Source organism: Glycine max, chromosome 13, assembly GCF_000004515.6.
Source record: "Glycine max cultivar Williams 82 chromosome 13, Glycine_max_v4.0, whole genome shotgun sequence".
NCBI classification, from domain to species: domain Eukaryota; kingdom Viridiplantae; phylum Streptophyta; class Magnoliopsida; order Fabales; family Fabaceae; genus Glycine; species Glycine max.
This window is the reverse complement of record NC_038249.2, coordinates 9,663,080-9,686,586: the sequence shown is the minus strand read 5'-3', so window position 1 is coordinate 9,686,586 and position 23,507 is coordinate 9,663,080. Positions and strand designations below refer to the sequence as shown.

General features: G+C 34.8%; 1 non-coding gene across 1 annotated transcript; it reads left to right on the top strand.

Moving 5' to 3' along the window:
* Positions 1-7,190: 7,190 nt before the first annotated feature.
* Positions 7,191-7,297, top strand: LOC112998925 (small nucleolar RNA R71). The gene has a single exon (XR_003264104.1). It is a non-coding gene; the product is annotated as a small nucleolar RNA R71 (small nucleolar RNA).
* The last annotated feature ends 16,210 nt before the right edge of the window (positions 7,298-23,507 follow it).

The window sequence follows — 23,507 nt, the reverse complement described above, 5'->3', positions numbered from 1 at the left end:
AGATGAAGAAGAAGAAGAGCTTTTGGCCAATGAGCATAGAACTAAAAGAAGGCATAAGTCTACTACGCCTGCTTCTGCACGTCCACCAATAGTGACCTCAATCCCACATAGGTTGAAAGATCTAACTTAGACTGATGAAGATGAAGGCTTGATTCGAGTGGCCTTGCAAAAGAATAAAATTACTGCTCTAGATGCCCAGCTCCTAAAAAGGCAAAGCAAGCCCAACCAATCTCTGAACCCTAGGCATCTGTCATCCCCTCTGCCATTACACGACTAATCGAGGCCGTACCCGAATCAAATAAACATGAAAATGCAGTAACTAGGAAGTGATCCTAGGTCGTTTCCCAACGAGCAGTGACAAGCCAAATGTTCATAATATACTTGCAGTAACAGTAACGATGGGGGGGGGGTTTGGTTGTTTGGTAATTAAAGAGCAGAACAAATAAAATGGAATACGAAACTACTAATATTAAAAACGGGTTGTTTCCTCTGATTCAGAAGCCACTCTCTTATCCTGGGTTATGGAGAATTCGTCCCTAATAGTCAACCACTTAATCCAACCCTATTTCAATTTACTAAGCGAAAATCAACTTAGGGTTTTCAATACGTGATTAGGCACCACATACACCAGTTAGCCCTTCGTCCATTAAGCATGAACGCAAGTTAGGCTCAGAGGCAATTAATCGAACACGAAGCGTGCACTGATTAATATTCACGAAATTGGGATAACTGGTGAAGGGAAAACTGCCAGGAAACCACATTACAAACGAAACCTCAAAGAGAGTTGGGCTTCGTCCTCAAAAGGAAACAACACCAGAAAATCTAGCCTTCCATGGATTCAAACAGAAAACGCAAATGAAACATGAAGCAGAAACGTAAATGAATAGAAACGTAAATGAAAGTAGAAGAAGAAGCCTTTTGCACTCCTGGGCAAAATGAAACAAAGAACAAAATCCAAGGATATCAAAGGGAGACAAACAAAAACATTCACATATTTCTCAATGAACATCAAGGAATGAAAGGAATGGGTAACATCTAACATAAGGAGATCCAAAAAGTCAAGACATTCATGAAAATCATCCAAGCAACCCAATCATGGCAAAATAGTTAATCAGCTCAAGAATGAAAAGTGATAAAGCCTCACAAGATATACACTCTATCTCTCAAATGTCTAGGCTACTATTTACCCTCAAAGCACCCATGAAAGCAAACACCACATAAACTTGGCAAGATTCTAAAATTGACAATCAACCCATAAACACAAGCACATGAGGATCAAAAGGTCTTTTAAGGTTGTAATGGGGCCAAGGACAAGGTATGGAGAAATATGGAATAAGTGGCTAAATCCCAAAGGAATAGAGGAGCAAAGGGGAATAAGTGCATATTAAGAAAAAAAAAATAAGAAAATAAAAAGAAGTAAAGATAAAAATTAAACATGAAGAGTAGAACCAAGAGTTTCATCATTCTTGCGCCATTCATTTCTTTGTTTTTTATCCTTCTACTTTTTCTTTTCTTCTTTTCTTTTTTTCGAATTTTTTTTTTTTTTTTACTCTTTAGCCTTTGAGAAACAACATTTCATTCAGCATGTCCAACATTTAACCAATATACAATGTACATCAAGTATGGCCCAAAATACATCATGAAGCATAGCCAACAAAACAAGTTGTCCAATGAAACAAAAACCCCCCACACTTATTCCCAAAACAATTCCAAAGCTCCAAAATTCCTTAAGGATATGGTAATATCATGGTTTTTCACTTAAGGCTTGTAGTGAGCTTCAAAACAAGGAAAGGGAAACAAGGCTCAAAAGGGCTATCAAAGGAATTAATTCAAGGTAAGTCCATTTGGCTAGAAGCTTATAAGAACAAAATTGCCTTAATCATTTCCAAATATGCATGTGAATTAGGACGCATCAACAAGAATCAAGCCAAGGCTATTGTGCAAGCAATCAATGGGGCAAAACACACCAAATGATTATAATGATGGATGGCTCAAATTCTCACAAAGGTAAAATCATCACTTTCAAATTGAGCTTTCAAAACTATCATGACATGTAGAGAAGAATCAAGGATTTCAAGTCACAAAATGTCAAGAACTTTTATTTTCAAAACAATTACCCATTTCTTGAACATATCCTATAATTCAAAGAAAAACATGCAAAGTCGTACGTGCACACGAAATTGACCCAAAATATTAAACTGAAAATCCGACGAAACTAACAACATTAACAAATTAACACAACTAACAAATTAACAAAACCAACAAAACTAGCAAAACCAAAGAACACTCCCCCCCATACTTCCACTAAAGAAGGGTTCGTGAGGAATGGCTTAAGTCGATGTCCGTTGACCTTGAAGCTCTTGTTTGTGGAGTCGCTTTTGATCTCAACTGTACCAAAAGGAAAAACATTAGTAACAACAAAAGGACCAATCCACTTAGACCTCAACTTACCACTCATGAGTCCAAGCCTAGAATTATACAATAACACTTTTTGCCCAACCACGAAGTCTTTTTTAACTATCATGCTATCATGGAACTTCTTGGTCTTTTCTTTGTAGAACTTGGCATTCTCGTAGGCTTCTAGGCGGATTTCATCTAACTCACTCAGTTGCAACTTCCTTTCCTCGCCAGCTTGATCCATAGAGAAGTTGCAAGTCTTCACTGCCCAGTATGCTTTGTGCTCAATTTCCACTGGAAGATGACATGCCTTTCCAAAGACAACCCGATAAGGAGACATTCCTATGGGTGCTTTGTAGGCAGTCCGATGTGCCCAGAGAGCATCATCAAGCCTGGTACTCCAATCTTTCCTGCTTGGCTGCACAATCTTTTCTAGAAATTTCTGCCTGTCCATTAGTCTGAGGGTGGTATGGTGTGGATACCCTGTGTACCACCCCGTACTTTTTAAGCAGGGCATGCATTGTCCTGTTGCAAAAATGGGTTCCTTGATCACTAACAATTGCTTTAGGTACTCCAAACCTGCAAAACAGATTAGACCTGACAAAGTCTGCGACAACTTTAGCATCATTAGTTCTAGTGGGCTTGGCTTCCACCCATTTTGAAACATAATCAACTGCAAGGAGAATATAAACATAACCAAAAGAGACAGGAAAAGGACCCATGAAATCTATACCCCAGACATCAAACACCTCACAGAATAGCATAGGTTGCTGAGGCATTTGTTGTCGCCATGTAAGTGTATTTCCTGCTCTCTGACACTGCTCACAAGTGCTGCAGATCTTTCACGCATCTTTAAAGATGGTGGGCCAATAAAAACCACAATCAAGCACTTTGCGAGCTATCCTTTGAACACCCAGATGACCTCCCGGTGCGGAAGAATGACAGAACTGCAGGACTGAGTCAGTCTCATGATCTGGAATGCACCGTCTAATGACCTGATCACTGCACAATTTCCACAAGTAGGGGACATCCCAAATAAAATGCTTAGCATCACTTTTAATCTTATCTTTTTGGGCCTTAGATGCTAAGGGAGGAAAAACAGAGGCAACTAAATAATTGACAATGTTAGCAAACCAGGGAGTAGAAAGAGAGTCAGAAATACTATACAATATATACAAATGATCATCCGGGAAATCATCCCGAATAGGTGAATCTGCATCAGAGACACGTTCGATCCGACTCAAATGATCAGCAACTAGATTTTGTGCTCCGCTCCTATCACAGATCTCCAAGTCAAACTCTTGGAGCCAGAGCATCCATCGGATCAACCTAGGCTTAGAATTAGCCTTCTTCAACAAGTACTTTAGAGCTGCATGGTCAGTATAAACAATAATGCGAGTACCAAGCAAATAAGATCGAAATTTTTCAAGAGCAAAAACTATGGCTAGAAGCTCTTTCTCAATAGTAGTATAATTTTCTTGGGCAGCATCTAAAGTCCTAGAAGCATAATATATCACCCTGGGCAATTTATCAATTTTCTGAGCAAGGACAGCCCCCAATGCATAATTTGATGCATCACACATAAGCTCAAAAGGGGCAGTCCAATCGGGTGCCTGGATGATGGGGGTGGTAGTCAACGCTCTTTTGAGGCAATCAAAAGCCTCTTTGCATCTGTCATTAAAGTCAAACTCCACCTCCTTTTGCAACAAGTTGGACAGTGGAAGGGCTACTTTGCTAAAATCCCTTATAAAGCGCCTGTAGAATCCTGCATGACCAAGAAAAGATCGCACCTCTCGCACACAAGAGGGGTAAGGCAATTGTGAAATAACAGAAATTTTTGCAGGATCTACTTCAATACCCTTATTGGAAATAATGTGGCCTAAAACTATACCTTTCTCAACCATAAAATGACATTTTTCAAAATTTAGAACAAGGTTAGTTTCAATGCATCTATTCAAAACTTTTTCCAAACTATTCAAACAACCATCAAAAGAGGATCCATATACAGTGAAATCATCCATAAACACCTCTATGCAATTTTCTAAAAAATCACTGAAAATACTGATCATGCACCGCTGGAAGGTACCAGGGGCATTGCACAGGCCGAAAGGCATCCTCCTATAAGCAAAAGTGCCGAAGGGGCAGGTGAATGTGGTCTTTTCCTGATCCTCAGGAGCAATAGTAATTTGCATATAACCAGAAAAACCATCAAGGAAACAGTAGTGGGATTTACCTGCCAGGCGTTCAAGCATCTGGTCAATGAATGGCAGGGGAAAATGGTCCTTTTTGGTAACCTGGTTCAGCCTCCTATAGTCAATGCAGACTCTCCAACTGTTCTGCACCCGAGTAGGAATCAGCTCCTCCTTCTCATTTCTGATCACTGTGAGACCAGTCTTTTTCGGGACTACCTGGACGGGACTCACCCATTGGCTGTCGGAGATAGGATAAATGATTCCAGCTTGCAAAAGCTTGGTTATCTCCTTCTTCACTACATCAAGAATCACCGGGTTAAGTCTTCTCTGTGGCTGTCTTACTGGTTTAGCTCCATCCTCTAAATTTATTCGATGCATACATGTGGATGGGCTAATACCAGGAATGTCCACCACGGTCCAGCCTATAGCCTTCTTATGCTTCTTGAGAACTGACAACAACTTCTCCTCTTGCTCATCAGCAAGGGAGGCAGATATAATCACTGGAAAACTCTTGCTATCATCCAAGTAAGCGTATTTTAAATTTGATGGCAGAGGCTTCAATTCTGGTGTGGTCGGCTGGACAGTGGTAGAAGGAGATGGTTTCTCAGCCTTTACCTCATAAAGAAAGTCAGAGGTATGTGTACTTCCTGAAACATGGTTAGTCCTATCTGACTCTATAAAATCAATCTCAAGAGGTAAAACACCACCACCAGGCATGCAATCAATATCACTCTCAGATTCACTCTCAGCATCAAATTCAGACATATGATCAAGTACAATTTCAGACTCAATGCATGAAGAGTGAGAGGCATGCAGATTAGAATAAAGATCAGTCATGTATTCATCAACAACATGGTCAATTATTTCAGCACGAAATACAGAAAGATCTTCAGATGGGTATTTCATAGCATCCAGAATATTAAAATGAACAGTTATATCACCAAACTCCATGGACAGTGTGCCTGCATAAACATATATCTTAGTTCTAGCAGTTTTCATAAAGGGTCTGCCTAGAATGATGGGAACTGATCCTTGAGAAAATCCATCTTCCATATTCAAGATATAAAAATCAACAGGGAAAATCAGTTCACCAACTCTAACTAAGACATCTTCTATGAAACCAACAAGATAGGCAACACTTCTATTAGCTAAATGAATTACCACATCAGTTGACTGCAAGGGACCTAGAGATAGAGAATTAAAAATCGACAGAGGCATAACACTAACAGAGGCTCCTAAATCTAGCATGGCATTGTCAAACTTACTATTCCCTATGATACAAGGTATGCTGAATGTACCTGGATCTTTGCATTTTTCAGGAATTTGAGGAACAGATTTACCAATCAATGCGGAGACATTTCTGCCCATGCTAATTCGTTCACTTCCTTTAAGCTTCCGCTTATTAGTGCACAACTCCTTCAAGAATTTGGCATATCTTGGAATTTGCTTTATTTCATCCAACAGAGGTATGTTTACCTCTACTTTTCTAAACGTTTCCAAGATCTCTTTCTCTGCCTCTTCCATTTTTTGTTGGAAACTGCTCTTGGAGGGAATGGAAGAGGGGGAATGTGCTGCTTCTGCAAATCAGAATTACCTGTGGAAGAAGATTCACCTGCACAGAAATTGTTAGGTAGATTTTTGTCATCACCTTTTTCTGGAATAGAGTGAAGTTTGGCAGGTTCATTTGCAGATGAGGAAGGTGCTACGGGTTGAGGTCCTTGACACTGCTTTCCCGACCTCAATGAAATGGCACTAACATTTTTGGGATTTTGGACAGCTTGAGAAGGCAGCTTGTCAGAATTCTGGGACTGTTGTTGATTCAATTGGGTAGCTAATTGTCCCATCTGATTGGTTAAGCTCTGAATGGAGGCTCTGGTCTCTTGCTGAAACTGCATGTTCTGGATAGTCATTTGCCTCACAAGTTCTTCGAGGGAAGGTTGTGGAGGGGCCTCAACTGTTGGCTGTTTCTGGGGTTGTTGCTGTTGTTGGATTGGTGGAGGAATGTATGGTCTGCTTGGGCCAGCAGCATTTTGGAAGGAAGGAGCAGGCTGCTGTTGTTGTTGCTGAGGGCTGGACCATCTTAGGTTAGGGTGATTCCTCCATCCAGGGTTGTATCTGTTGCTGGAAAGGTCATAATTGCTCTGCTGTGGTTGATTTTGCTGCTGAGGTTGAGGAGGTCTATTGTAAATATTTGCAGCATAAGCTTCAGGTTGCTCAATTGCTCCAGGTTGCTGTATGGAAGGGCAAAGGTCTGTATGGTGGTCAGCAGAGGAGCACAAACCACAAACCCTTGCGATAGGTACAGATTTCTGATTCAAGGCCAGCTGGGTTACCAAGTTGACCAACACATCCAGTTTGCCTTCAAGCTTCTTAGTTTCAGATGATGCAGATGGGTTTGTAGCTACCTCATGCACTCCTCTAATGACTATGGCATCATTTCTGGCGCTAAACTACTGGGAGTTGGAGGTCATCTTCTCAATTAAATTTCTGGCTTCAGCAGGAGTCATGTCTCCAAGGGCTCCACCACTGGCAGCATCTATCATACTTCTCTCCATATTACTGAGTCCTTCATAAAAATATTGGAGAAGAAGCTGTTCTGAAATCTGATGGTGGGGGCAACTGGCACATAGTTTCTTAAATCTCTCCCAGTACTCATACAGGCTCTCTCCACTGAGTTGTCTAATACCTGAGATATCCTTCCTGATGGCTGTGGTCCTGGAAGCAGGAAAATTTTTTTCTAAGAATACTCTCTTAAGGTCATCCCAGCTCGTGATGGACCTTGGAGCAAGGTAATACAACCAGTCCTTTGCCACTCCCTCTAATGAATGAGGAAAAGCCTTCAGAAATATGTGATCCTCTTGGACATCTGGGGGTTTCATGGTGGAGCAGACAATGTGAAATTCTTTCAAATGTTTGTGCGGGTCTTCACCTGTAAGGCCATGAAACTTTGGAAGCAAATGAATCAGTCCAGTTTTAAGAACATATGGGACATCCTCATCAGGGTATTGGATGCACAAGCTTTCATAGGTGAAATCAGGTGCAGCCATTTCCCTTAGAGTCCTCTCACGAGGTGGAGGTTGTGCCATGTTCTCAGAATGTGCAAAATCAGAATGCTCAGAATCAGAATGCTCAAAATTATAATGCTCAAGATCAGGATGTTCAAAATCACCAATAACAGAATGCACAGATTCACCAGTTATGGAATGCTCAGAATGATCAAAAGGTATAAAATGATGCCTAACTAATCTCTGAAATGTCCTATCTATCTCAGGATCAAAGGGTTGTAAGTCAGATGGATTGCCTCTAGTCATACACTACATTCAGCATGCACACAACTAGTTGCCTTGTCATGTAAATAAAGGTGTAGGTTTGAACTACAACTACCCTCAAATGATATCCAAATGACTTGAAATTTTGTGAGCAACCTTATAAAATGATGAGAAGATAGCACAAAAAATTTCAGACAAAAATTCAAAGTCTAACTATGAAAGCTAAAATTGGTAGGTTAAGAAAAATAAGTGAATAAAACTTGAAAAATAAAAAACTTTTGACAGAATCGCTTTTTTTGGACGATGGAGACCTCAGCCGGCCTAAAGCGGGCTGCCATGGCGTAGGAAATTTTTTTCTACCCCAAATGCATATATAATAATTGCGATTCTGATAATCGGAGCAAAAGTTATGGCCGTTTGAAGTTTTGACAAACACAAAATTTGCTAGTTTTTTGGAACTTTCAAATCTGACCAAACTAAAGGCTCTAGCTATTTTTCCCACAAAATATGGATTAAAAGAAGTTACCACAAAAAAATTCAGCCAAAAATAACAACCCTAGCTACTAAAACAAAAAATCCCAAATAATTCAGCATGGGTGGTCGCTAAAATCCGTCTCTAATTGATTTCTACTACTACTCTGTTTTTCCGCAAGCTGATTTCTACTACTACTCTGTTTTCAAGCACAATCTTCACAGCAAAACACCCAAGACTGAAACAGGGGAAACGCTTAATGGGAAAACTGAAACAGAACACACATTAAACAAAATACCAGGACACTAAACAACAATTAAACATAAAACACGAAAGGATTAAACACACAACACTAGCTAGCTATTACGAACCTTTGGACACTGCTCCCCGGCAACGGCCTTTGGACACTGCTCCCCGGCAATGGCGCCAAATTTGATCGAGGCCGTACCCGAATCAAATAAACATGAAAATGCAGTAACTAGGAAGTGATCCTAGGTCGTTTCCCAACGAGCAGTGACAAGCCAAATGTTCATAATATACTTGCAGTAACAGTAACGATGGGGGGGGTTTGGTTGTTTGGTAATTAAAGAGCAGAACAAATAAAATGGAATACGAAACTACTAATATTAAAAACGGGTTGTTTCCTCTGATTCAGAAGCCACTCTCTTATCCTGGGTTATGGAGAATTCGTCCCTAACAGTCAACCACTTAATCCAACCCTATTTCAATTTACTAAGCGAAAATCAACTTAGGGTTTTCAATACGTGATTAGGCACCACATACACCAGTTAGCCCTTCGTCCATTAAGCATGAACGCAAGTTAGGCTCAGAGGCAATTAATCGAACACGAAGCGTGCACTGATTAATATTCACGAAATTGGGATAACTGGTGAAGGGAAAACTGCCAGGAAACCACATTACAAACGAAACCTCAAAGAGAGTTGGGCTTCGTCCTCAAAAGGAAACAACACCAGAAAATCTAGCCTTCCATGGATTCAAATAGAAAACGCAAATGAAACATGAAGCAGAAACGTAAATGAAAGTAGAAGAAGAAGCAAAAATGAACTCGTAATTAGAAGCAGACAACGGAAATTTGCATTAAGAACGAAAACTGTAACAAGGGAACAGAAAAACGTGAAAACCTAAAACCAAAGCTCTGAATAATGAAAATAGCATAGCAGAATAGAATGCCCTGCACGAATCCCAAGGCAGCTATTTAAAAAGAGTCACTCAAAGTCACTGGGCCCTATTACAATACTCTGGCCCAAAACGAAATAAACACTGAACAACATAAAATAAAATTGCGAAATTTCCTAATTAGAAATTAACTAAGGTAAGCGCTGCTTTATTTGCCCTCTTCAAGTCTACAACCAAAATCCGGATTAAGCCCAATGTTTCATTAATTCCTGAAATTAGATTAAAAACATCAAATCAGCTAAATGAGCCCAAATAATAAAACTGTCTAATTAATTGACAATTAAGACCAATCAATAATTAAAATGGTGCAAAAAAGGTTTAGAAAATAGAAGAAAATGATGGCACATCAACGACACATAAAAATAAGGGTGACCAAGGCCAACCCGAAGATTGATGATAAAGAATAGGCGGTTTCCTTAACTGGAAACAAGGAAGATCCAACCTTTTCCTCATTAGATAGTGAGTGTACCGATGCCACTCCTATTCCACCCCTTCGCAAGCATGCATCATCCACTCAATTGCCTCCACCTCTATCTCCTCTGCATATGGACAAATTCAGAAACGCAGCTCCAAGGGAACCATCAATTGATGCTCCTACTCCTGCAACCCCCTTTTCTAAACATTAATAGTAATCATACTCTTGCGACCCCCTTTTCTATAGTAATTTTTGTTAAACCTATTATTAGGGAAACAATATTTGTTTAAGCACGCATATGGATGCATTATGACTATGTGCACACTCCATCTGAGGCCTTTATGGCTTTATCATCAGATGCCATAGTTCATCTTTCGCCTCCACAATGAACTCGTGCAATGCAAGCAAATGTTGTTAAGATGCCTCCCCATTGGCTTATACTTGGAACTCAGCAACGAGTTCGACCTTCCACTAAAGTGATCCTTACTCATGCTTGGCGTAGTATGCAAAAGATAAAGGATGAGAAAAGCTCCTAAGGCTGGATTTCTCAGGAACTATTCGCAAAGCAAAGAAAGGACCATTCACAAGAAGTGACCCTTCGCAAGAAGTGGAACCTCTAAAGATATAGTTTTAGAAGAAGGTGCACTTGTGGATGCCTATTTCCAAACACCTGCCAGTGCATTCTGCTGATATACAACTCTCACAATAAGATCATTCATCCTTGGGCAAGTTACATGAACGAATGTACTTGCAAGATCAAGCCACAATGTACCCTCCTGGTCTACACATCTCAAAGGCAACTGATATTAAGATGGTTGTTAATAGATTTTGTCTGCATCTACAAGTGTGGAATTCTATCAAGAAAAAATGGATTTTAGTTATATTACAAAAAAGAGATGCCTAAAAGGAAAATGAAGGTGGAGATCATGAACTTCAATTGCAACTGGAGTTCTTTGTTTAATGAAAAGCATCTAATACACATTTTGGACACTCATGACGCTAGGACCTTCTAGAGCCAGATCATGTGGATGGACTCTCAAAAAGCATCCACTTCTGGCTATGATGGAAGCGACAATGTTGTGCACTGTGACGTTATTAAGGTGTTACGTCCTATTAGGAAGTATCACTTTGATGGAACTTATGTCTGCTTTACCAAAGATGTTGACAACTACTCCTTCGTACAACATCTTCTCAAGCTTCCAACCATTCAGTATAAGGCCACCTATAACTTGAAAAAGATGTCAGAAGAATAGATGGTAGCTCATATGACTCGGCTCCATGAAACTCAAGAGAAGAAGAAGGTTGACAAAGATGTTGTTGTTGCTACTATAACTGAGAAATAAATTGCTGCTAGCGTCCAAGCTGAAGCATCTGCTAAAGCTATGGATGACACCATTATGCGTGGGGTCATCATTGATCTTACAAACATTGGTGTTATGGACAAAACTGGTGAAGCGTCTAGTACAACTATGGCTAATGAAGTTGAACCCTATATTCAAGACCTTGCATCCAAATAGTCTACAACATCAAATGAGGTTACTTCTCGAGATAAGGGCAAGCATGATGTTGTTATTGTTTATTCAACCAGCTCTAGCCCCACTCCTCTGAACTATGCACAACCCACCAATGTCGCTTGTGATAAAGTCCAAGATATGATTGTCCAAGCCATGAAGATGAAGTTCTTTGTCGAACGTCAACTCCAAGAGAATGAGCAATTTCGCCTCTCTATGCAAAATGCCATTACAACTCAGTTCTCCAACCTCAGTGTCGTCCTATTGCAAAACATTCAATGGGCTCAAATGTTTATGCTTGAAGTTGTTGTTGCACTTTGACCTACATTTTTACCTCAACCACCACCTATACATGTATCTCTTAATCCTCCACCACCACCCTTGGCTTCGATAACACCACCACCTTCTCAAACTCCACCACCACCGTCATCTTAAGACTGACAATGATGTTCTTCAATCTTTTTATCTTCAAACTCATTTTTGCTTATGACAGACGGGGGAGAAATAGAAATTTTGATTGTAATTAAAAGTGAACTTTCTATAATAAAAGTAGTCTTGAAGTATTTCCACATATGCTCTCTCTTTAGTTATTATCTCATGATTGAACTCAAGGGGAATTTAACTGCATTACATTATTAAATCTATGTTTATCTTTATAAATTAAAATTTATATTGTTTATCATCATCAAAAAGGGAAAGATTGTTATATCTAGACAACTACGTGTCTCATCCACCGTAGATTTTGATGCACAACAATAAGTATAAATTATTGATATTCTAATGAGTTTTGACAGGTGGAAAGGATCATTGTGTTAAAGGAATTTACAACACTCAGTATCATCCACAACTATAGAAAGTATGCTCTATTTTAAGCTAGTGTCCAACATGTTACATCAAGTGAGTGTCCACTCTTATGTAAATCAATATAACACACTATCCTAAGGTAAATTCATGTGTCCAGTCTCAAAGACTAAGTCTAACAAAAAAGGGAACCACACATGTATTGTTTTATTCCAATTCTATTTGTCTATCTTATTTTTTAATAACTAACATTTGAATTTAAGAAAGGGACAATATAGAAGAGAATAGAAGGTTTCCACAAAATATTCCTTTAAAGGTCTCTTTCACTACAGACAAAAAGTACATAGCGCTATCAATACTATGGATAAAATCCTCACCATTCAGAGCTTGACGCGTCACCTTATTCTTCAGCGTGAGACAATGGACCTTTCAAGATATCGATGTTAATCCCACAACTGATCTTTCTTTGAAGTCTATAAAAGGTTGTCTCCTTCAATGAAGCAATTGACGAAAAATGAGAAAAAGATAAAACATGAGCGCAAGAAAATACAAGAAGCAAAACTCTGCTCAAATCACTAGACGATTATACACTATTTTCATTCGTTTATCCTTTATGAAACAAAGTTATTCTGTATTTGTGCTTAAGTGTATATTCACTATTTGAGGTTAAGAATACTTTTATTGATTCAAACATTTATTTGTGAAAGCCAGGAGCGGTTTAGTGTTAAACAATACTTGGATTCTAAGATCTAGGGGGAATCTGAGAAGGCACTAGAAGTGGTGTTAAGATTACTTGTTAAGATAGGAGTGACAGGTTAGAATACTTGTTTTGTAATCAAGTTTTAATTAGTGGAACCCTTTACTAGTGAGTAAAGAAGAACTGGGTGTAGCTTAGGTTGAGCGAACTAGTATAAATCAATTGTTTTTACTTCTATCCATAAAGGTTATTAAGCATTCTTATTACACTTTATATAACCTTTTAACACCGTTTTTATTTGAAAAACTATTTTAAGAACCTTTTGTTTGTCACTAGACGATCATACTATTCTTCATTATATATATGTTTTTACCTTCAATGAGCAACCAATGTTTAACACATTATTATCCATATTATCTTCTATATTGCAAAAAGCTTACATTTTTTATATACACATTATTCAACCCCCCCCCCCCTCCCCTTTTAGTATGTTTCTTGCAGTTTCACTTGTTTCCACACAATGTAAATCCCTACAAGTTAAGTTGATCACTCCTAACATCCATCTAAGTATAGAATTGAAATAGGATCACATTAACTACGAGAATTGATTAGAAAATATAGGTTATATAAATTCTATTTCAATTGCACAACAATTGTGAAATTTAGCTCATTTGGAGCATGAAGGATCCAAATAGAACCTCAAGAGAGTAACAATGGATGAAAAGAGAGAGGGAATAGAGAAAAGAAAGAGAGAAGAGAGAGAAAAAAATTTATTTCTAAGAAGTCACAAATGAACCAAAAGTTTAAGTAAAGGATGTTACAAGCTCTTTAAATCAAAGATAAAATTTTTTTGTTGCCTCAAAGGATTTTCATTTTTGAACTAAGGATTCTGCACTTGATCTTCATGTCTCTAAACCTGGTTCATTGGGGGAAAATGGATGACTCATTGTGGCGAGTGTCTCTTAACTTCAAGATCTTTAGCTTTGTAGATTTGTTCTGACAAATTGCACGTTCGCTAAGGCGACTGCATGTTAGTTTCAGCTTATCAAGTTTGTTGGACCTTGTGGCCTCAATAATCTTAAGAGGGATAGGCTTAGAATGTAGAAGAAGCAACAACAATCAATTTAATAATGTTCTATAAACATGCAAGGAAAAATTGATTGCAATAACATAAATGAGAAAGGGAAGAGAGAATGCAAACGCTGTTTTACACTGGTTCGGCCACAACCCGTGCCTACATCCAGTACTCAAGCAACCCACTTGAGATTTCCACTATCTTTGTAAAATCCATTACAAAGTCTGAACCACACAGGGACAACCCATCCCTTGTGTTCAGGAATCCTTTACAACAAGAGACTCACAGTCTCTTAACCAATCTCATTGAATAAGAAGAATGGAAGAAGAATTCTCTCTTCAAGAGAAGAATATTACAATGAAGATCATGTAAGAATCCTTATAGATTTTGCAAGTGTTTGATCAAGGATTTCTTGAGAGAGCATTTGACAATGAAGTTCTTTTGGAATCTCTCTCATTGTCTTTTGAGAGGATAAGACATTTTTGCCAAGCAAAACTCTCTGCATAAAATTCGTGCCCAAGTCACCTATTTATAGGCCTTTGATGGTCATTCACAAATCTAATGAAAAGATGTGACTGTTGGCAATATTCCTTGAAAACTTTCCACTGGTAATCGATTACAATGTTTGTGTAATCGATTACACAGTTATAATTTGAAGGGTTATGACTTTTGAATTTGAATTTCCAAAGTTCCGTTGCTGGTAATCGATTACAAACATATGGTAATCGATTACATGTTGAAAATTCAAATTCAAAACCTTTTTCAACAGCTATTTCTCAACCCTGTCTTCTGGTAATCGATTACACTTCTTGGTAATCGATTACCAGAGCCTTGCATGTCTTGAAAACACTTTGTTTTAAGGCAAGGCTTGGTCTTTAGTGAATCTTGAAACAAGGTTTTGTTTGTTGAAGCAATCTTGAATTATTCTTGAAGCAAATGCTTATCATTTGAAGCAGCCTTGTTAGATTCTTCTTTGACATCATCAAAATCATGTATACATACATTCACAAAGTTTCTTGTTTTTTTGGGGCTAAAACGCATCTCAATGTAGCGAGATCATGTATGCAGCTCTTCATTCTTTGATGATCAAAATATGTTCTTGTAATATCCAAATTTACACAAAAGCGTCCAAAATTATTTTTTTAAGTTTCTAATTAAAACCATTTTATACAAATTGTTAGTAAAAACAACAATTATGTACAAAAATTCTAAAGAAAACTTAAGATAATTTTCTTACAAAGTAAGGTGTGAAAAATAATTATCACATTCTTTTTAACATTTAAGAATTCAAAATTAATGCCTTATCATCATTATTTAATTTACAGAGACTCCACCAATTTATTGTATGTAAGCACTTGGTTCAGGAGTGCATCCATCCATAGATACTAAATCAAATAGATTCTTTCAAATGAAATAAAATGTGTTGGCATTATCAACAACATCTGAAGCCTGTACATTTGTATTCAAGACTTTTTCATATGTGGTTGGTTTATTTGCATCTCCATCATAAATATTGTGTTTTTCATCCAAAGGGATGGATGAGCTTCCTTACCAATATCACTATGACTTTCAAGTAATATATATATTTTTTTTATGTTTGGTGCATCATCTCATGGATTAAATTTTTATGGTGATTGGGGATCACCAAAGGATTTCATCTATGGTGTTGTTGCTCTAACTTTATTTAGTGTGATGCAACAACTAGATTGTTGCATTTCAGCGTTTGGTCCAATCTCTCATGCTCTAGAATGACCACACGTATTCAACTTCACCGACACATATATAGATGAAAACACTACTAGAAAATATGTTTTTTACATCGGTTATTTAGGACTTTTAACACCAGTTATTAACCGATGTTGAAAGTATTAATGTTAACATCAGTTTTTGAAAACCGATGTTAACGTAAAAATGATAACATCGGTTATTTAAATAAGAATTACACAAAATGAATGTATCAATGTTCATACCAGTGTTGACAGTTAACATCAGTTTTTGTACAAAATCGATGTTAACTTCCAAAAGGTTAACATCGGTTTTTCCATAAATCGATGTTAACGTTGTTAGTTAATATTGGTTTTTGGAAAAATCCATGTTGTTTGTGTAGGTTAACATCGGTTTTTTTAAAAAACCAATGTTGTTATTAGAATTTTTTTTAATACACTATCTGTTTTTTCAATAAACCCAAAAAATTAACTTGAAAATTTGAAATCAGATTACACAGCACAACATATATCATTTGCATTCTATTTTGAAACAATTTTTAGTAGAAAGCTAGCTAGTAAACTATCAATTGTAAAAAATCAATTGATAACTATCAATAAAGAATTTATTAATAACTATGAATAAAGAATATTTAATGTTAAAAGGAAACATCAATTGTAAAAAACGTAAAGCAAGCTAGTAAACTAATTAAGTAAACTAAAATTACAAAGTTGCCTAACATCCTAAGTTTCATTTCTAACTTTGAGATAATAGTTTGCCCACTAGATGCGAAGCGCCTTCAATCTCTCTGATTCCAATGGTCTACCATCATTAAAATACTGCATGATAAAATAAAACATAAGTTAATAATATAATACCAATGATAACAAAATCAAATTTATTTGAAATAAACAATTACCGTTTCCCAATTATTCCTAAAACTTCCTAAGATTATAGTTGACATCCAGTGCATCACGTAATAGCCACACTCAGTGCTTCCTTTTTGTCTATTACACTAACTACATAATGAAATTTAGATATTCAACATTAACTAAAAATTAGTGTACACAAACAAAAAATATATATAAGTAAAAGCATTGTTTAAATTACTTACTTTAACAAAATCCACCTAGCACCAACCTTGGATTTAGGTTGTGGAGTATCGTCAAGTCCTTTAAAAGCACTGTTGAATACAAGAACATTAAAATATTGATATTGTTGACTAATGCTAATGCAAATGTATTGAAAAACAACACGGACCTGTTAATTATTCCTTTCAGGTAGTTGTCTGGCCTATTATGCAAGGAACAAAACCAAACAACAAGATTTTCCTTAGGCAAAATGATGACCATTTGCCAGTGTGCACTATAGAGGAGACCAATATAGGTTATTGTAGTATTATACATTATTTAAATTCATTTGTTCAGTTTTACTTATCCATTCAGGTAGGCTCCCAGGTAGACATCTCGTTTTGAATTCTGCATCCAATTCTTGATGTAACTTTCTAATTCAAACTACGATTGTCTAGATCTCTGTATGGACTGTGGCTCAAGGAATCCATACACATCGGAATTCTCCACTCGCATACTTGTCTCGGTCAGATGCCTGTTGTTGTAAACACAAAGTTTGTAACAACAGTTATCATATGTTCTAGCCATTCTTTAATGAACCAAAATTGGAAACACTCCCTCCATATTCCATAATATTTAAAAAGAGAGAGAATAGATAGAGACAAGGTCAACAAAACAGTGCATTTCATTGCAAAATGAGAGCAAGGACAACTTCCCCGAATCAGATGTAGCAACCAAAAGGTCTTTACCCCATAGCTACAACAAAAAAAGATCCATTCATGACAACAAATTTCATTCAAATCAAAAGAACAGAATCAGGATAAAAACCATTTAGAATTAGGATAGGACTTACTCTCTAGTGAGGCACAATGAACAACAACAGAATCAGGATAGGACTTACTCTCTAGTGAGGCACAATGAACAACAACAAAATCAAGATAGGACTTACTCTCTAGTGAGGCACCATGAACAAAAACAAAATTAGGATACGACTTACTCTCTACTGAGGCACCATGAACAACAATAGAATGAGGATAAAAACCATTTAAAATTGGAATTTGGAGAAAATGATGTAGTTATCAATTATGATTCGGAGCATGAACAACATAATTCCCTTTTGGAGCATCATAGTGATCCTTCCTTTGATGAGCATGCTAGTGGTCATCATCACAGTGACATTGCTTGTTCAAAAAGGAAAAAGTTGCTTGAAAGGCTAAAGAGATGGGTTGATGCAGGCAGTGAAAAACCTAGAGTTAGGCATTCTATTTCCAAAGGGGTAGAGGAACATTGCACCTAAATGGCTATGGAATGCACCAATTAATAACTGCCAAAGTTGACAAATACATGGCACCAGTGTCTAACAACTTTGTTTCCTTCCTAGTATTTCCTTTTTCAATGGATACATGACATCAGTGCATAGGAGGGAAAAACATAAAAAACAGGACCAGAATTGTTCAATCCAAATGAACAAAATGATTTAATTTAAAGAGAATGCGAGCAAAATAGGTTGCGATGGAGAAGAAGAAAAAGCTTAGACACATAACAAGAGAGGTTACACGGAGAAAAAGAGAATGCGAGCAAAATAGATTACGTCTGATATAATTTAAAATGTAAGTCCAACATCGGTTTTCAATAAAAAAAATCGATGATAACAAAATGATGTTAACATTAACATCGGTTTTCTTCAAGAAACCGATGTTAACTTATCATACGTTAACATCAGTGTTCAAAAAACCGATGTTAACGAACTTATGTTAACATCGGTTTTCTTCAAAACCGATGTTAATGAACTTATGTTAACATCGGTTCTTCCAAAACTGATGTTAACTAATTAATGTTAACATCAATTTTCTAAGAACCGATGTTAACGTCACTTCGTTAACATCGGATTTTCAGAAAACCGATGTTAAAAAAATACACATTATTTACAATTATACTATCGCGTTTATCTTAACATCGGTTTTATAAAAAATCGATGTTAATCTACCGATATTAAATATGCTTTTGTAGTAGTGAAAAGACAAATAGTTAAGAAAATTAAATCTTCCACGTACAACTGTACAAGGTTACTCAATCCCTATTTAAATAGGTACTGGTCGGAGAAATGCTCTTCTTTTTATTCTGTTAAATATGTTAAATTATATGAATTCAAACGTATAAAATTTATATAGTATAATTAAAGAAGTTTGTGGCAATCGGTACATATATCAGGCAGCATGCTTACTTTAATTTTGATCTTTCCAAAAACTTAAGTCTTTTAGCATTTTATAGCAGTGATAAAAATGAAACAATCTGATGCTTTACACATTTTCTTATGAATCTATTCGCTTCACTATATGCATACATGTAAAAATCAAAATAAAATTTCAGAATTTTAAATAAGTTTTTACTCCAATTATAATCCAACAAATTCAACATATCTATAAGCTCAAAATAATTAGAAATTTCAATTTTATAATAATTAGAATTAGTTATATATATGATTTTTTGAATCTCATTTGTCAAGGTCAAGGTGCACGCATATGAAGTCTTCCAACCACCGTCTCCCCCAAACAATAATGATAGTGAGAACGACACTCACACTTTATCAAATTCTTTGAAATTTAAACTTGCATTAAGCTTGACAGGATAGACTTTAGTGACTTTTTTCTAGGTCACGAGTCTAAAGGTGTGATGAATTTTAGGTATAATGTGTGGAATGCTTTCTATCTACATTGCACGTCCTTCACGTTTACTTATAATACTACATAAAAAGTTTAATCAAATTTTAATGAATAGTACATGTGACAATAACTATAGTTTGATCCAAAAAATACGTACATGACTTATTTTGGCTAATGAATACTACCTGGTGTGACAATAACTAAATTTCGTTCCAAGAAACACATCAGAATTTGTTCCTACATAAAGCTTGGTCAAGATGGATGTTAATGGAAGTTTTTTCTTTGCCATAAGTCTAGAAGCGTGGTGGACTTCTAGGTACTTGTATTCTATGGACCAACTTGCAATAATCTAGATTGTCATTACATTTGCGAAAAAAACAATAGATGAAGGTAAACTCACAAAAACAGATTTGTGATTGACTAAATCCCGGTACAAGAATGCTTTAAAAAAATATTAGTAACTAAACTAAAATTCCAAATATACATACTCAAAACTAGTAACCGCGGTAACCTCAAAAATTTGACTCAGGGTCTTATATATAGTTCAATCAATAAATTTAAATCATTCTTTAAAGAATGTTATAAGTTTTGATGATCAAAATTAAATATGATTATGGAGACTGATTCTGGATATTAGAGTTGTCAATGGGAAAGAAAACTTTGCTTTTCTTTCTCTTTTAGAGAAAATCCTTTTCCCTTCTCATTCTGGATCCCTTTGCTTTTATGCTCTATGTATTCTCAATAATCACAAACATAACGTATAATTACATGCAAGAATGTTTTCTCAGCCATGGCGACACATAACCTAACCACCTCAAATTAAATTAAGTTTATAGATGTTTATATCAAGCAGAGAATTTATCATCCTTAATTTAAGTTCCCACGAATATTGAATGATGACATAACCAAATTATTAACATCTCCCAAATTCATAATTATTATTTCCGGCTCAATGGTGGTTATCATTTTGTCTTTACTTGATCATTTAATTTTCTCTTTATATTAATTTTTCCTCTTTCCCCAATTCATCAAATTTATGTTATATATTTCTTCTGTAGTTAAAGTCAGAAGAGAGGAAGTGAATAAATAAATAGACAACACAACATGTTAGGAAAAAAAATGAAAATTGAGTTGAAATTCAAAATAACAAGCAGTACTTGTAACAAAATATAATTTACAAAATTATAGATATATATATAAAATGATATGCAGAAAATTTTTAAAAAATGAATGTTTATTTATAGAAATATACTTTTATCAAATTTATATCTTTAACTTGTTCATTTAGAGTTACTAAAATGCTTGTGTAAATATTTAATATTAAAATAATTATTTTATATATTTTTTCCTTTATTGAAATTAATATTTTTGTAATGAGAAACCTAAACAACACTAAATATAAATAAGGAATAAATACATTTATATTTTTTAAACAAAGTTGAATTTAATAAAAATTTATATCATAAATTTGAAAGTTCATTTAAAACCGAAAATATTTCTTATTTTTTTATGAAAAATAATTTCAACATTATATAGTACTTTTGAAAAATTATCTAATTAATAATATTTTAAATTTTAATTTTATTTAATATGTTTTTCAAAATTTATCTTTAATTTCGTACTTTTAAACTGTTTATATAGTTAGAATATAGATATGTTTTTTTATCAAATATTTAAAAAAAAAGAAATTCTTTTAAATAATTCAAATGATATATATTATTTTAAAAATATATTTTCACCAAACATGTCCAAATATAAAACTGATTTATTTTTAAATAACTCAAATGAAAATGATTATTTTAAAACCACATTTATATTTGTCAAATGAATTTAGGAAATCAAATTCACACAAAGTTGTTGATTAGGCATAATCAAATTTAGCATAACTAATTATATTGAAAAAAGAAGTTAATTACACGCATTGATGATTCAATATACAATTTTAAAAAAATATTTCTAATAAAATTTTGAATATATATATATATATATATATATATATATATATAATATTTTATGGAAACATTAATTCTTAAAGATATTTAAAACACCAACATGGTTAAAAAATTCATGAATCTTTTCTTCTCTCTGAAAGGGGGAGAGATAGATAAAAGATAAGATAGTGAATTATCTAATTCTTTTGAGATAATTTTTTTATATATGAAATCATTGCAAAATCAAGGGAGAGTAAACGATTCACATAGATATTTTTTTACTTTTAACCTACACATGATTGTCATCATAAAAAAGGGGAGAAAATGTGAATCATGCAGGTTTCAGGTTTTGATGATGCCGAAAAGAATCCACTTGATAATGATTGTCATTATCATAAAGAGGAAGAATGTAAATCATCCAGATTTTGATGATGCCGAAAAGAATTCACTTGATAATGATTGTCATCATAAAAAAGGGGGAGAATTTGAATGTATGAATAGAGAGTTTTGATGATGTCAAAGTAGAATCAAACAAGTTTGTTTCAACAAATATTCAAAGGTTAAGCATTGTTTCAAGATTAACTCAAGGTCAAGCAAACAAGATCAAGAAAAAGATAAGGTCTCAAACAATCTTATTGGTTGATTGGTTTTTACCTTAAAACAAATTTTTTTCAAGAGATCAAAGGCTTTGGTAATCAATTACCACGTAGTATAATCGATTACCAGAAGACAAGTTTGCAAATTAGCTTTTAAAAACAGTTTTGAAATTTGAATTTTGTAATCGATTACTAGAAATCTGTAATTAATTACCAATGAGAAATTTTTAGAAAAGCTTTTTGAAAAAACACATCTCTTCAAATCATTTTGAAAAGTCACAATGGGCCAATATATATGTGTGTCTGACTTCGAAAAGCAAGAGAGAGATGTTCTAAAAGAACTTAATTGTCAAATGCTCTCTCAACAATTATTGGACAAACACTTGCAAATCTATTGATAATTCATCTAGGAACTTCAATTTGTATTATTATCTCTAAAAGAGAGACATTCCTCTAGGATCTTCAATTTTTATCATCTACTATAAAAGAGAGAAATCTTTATATTCATATCATAAACTCAGTTATAATCAAGAGAATGATTGTCTCTTGGATTGTGAGAAATATAATCAAGAGACGGGTTGTCTCTTGGAGAATCATGAACACAAGGGTAAGGAATCTCAAGGTGTGTTCAAAGTCTGTAAAGGGTTTACAGAGATAGTGGAAAATCTCAAGTGAGTTGCTCGAGGATTGGACGTAGGCACGGGAAGTGGTCGAACCAGTATAAATTGGGTTTGCATTTCTCTCTTCCCTTCTCTCAATTATTTTATTGCGGTTTACTTTGTCTTACACATTTAAAAAAAAAAACATTGTTAAATTGATTATTTATTCTTCTTCTGCATTCTCAGTCCATCATATATCATTTAAAAGGAGGTTAAAATTTGTTAATGGAAGATTTTGTAAGACTTAATTCACCCCCTCTTAAATTATTGAGATCACTTGTCCAACAAAAATAATTTCAACATTATATAATACTTTTGAAAAATTATCTAATTAATAATCATTTTAAATTTAATTTTATTTAATATGTTTTTCAACAATTATCTTTAATTTCGTACTTTTAAACTGTTTATATAGTTACAATATAACTATGTTTTTTATCAAATATTTTTTAAAAAAGAAATTCTTTTAAATGATTCAAATGATATAAGGTTATTTTAAAAATATATTTTCACCAAACATGTCCAAATATAAAACTGATTTTTTTTTTAAAATAACTCAAATGAAAATGATTATTTTAAAACCACATTTATATTTGTCAAATGAATTTATTTTGATCAACTTCTATATTATAGATTTAAAAGTCATTTCTTAAAAGAGCTTTTCTTATTGTTCGTTTTTTTTAGTTTGTCTCCATGACAAATAATTTTGTCATTATTTAATACCTATTTTATATATTTGAAAAAGTGTGAAATTGTTAATTATTTTAAATTTTCCTTTTATTATTTATTTTTTAAAGTTTTAGATTTAATAATATATTACTACTAAATATTTAATAATATATATATATATATTGTAAT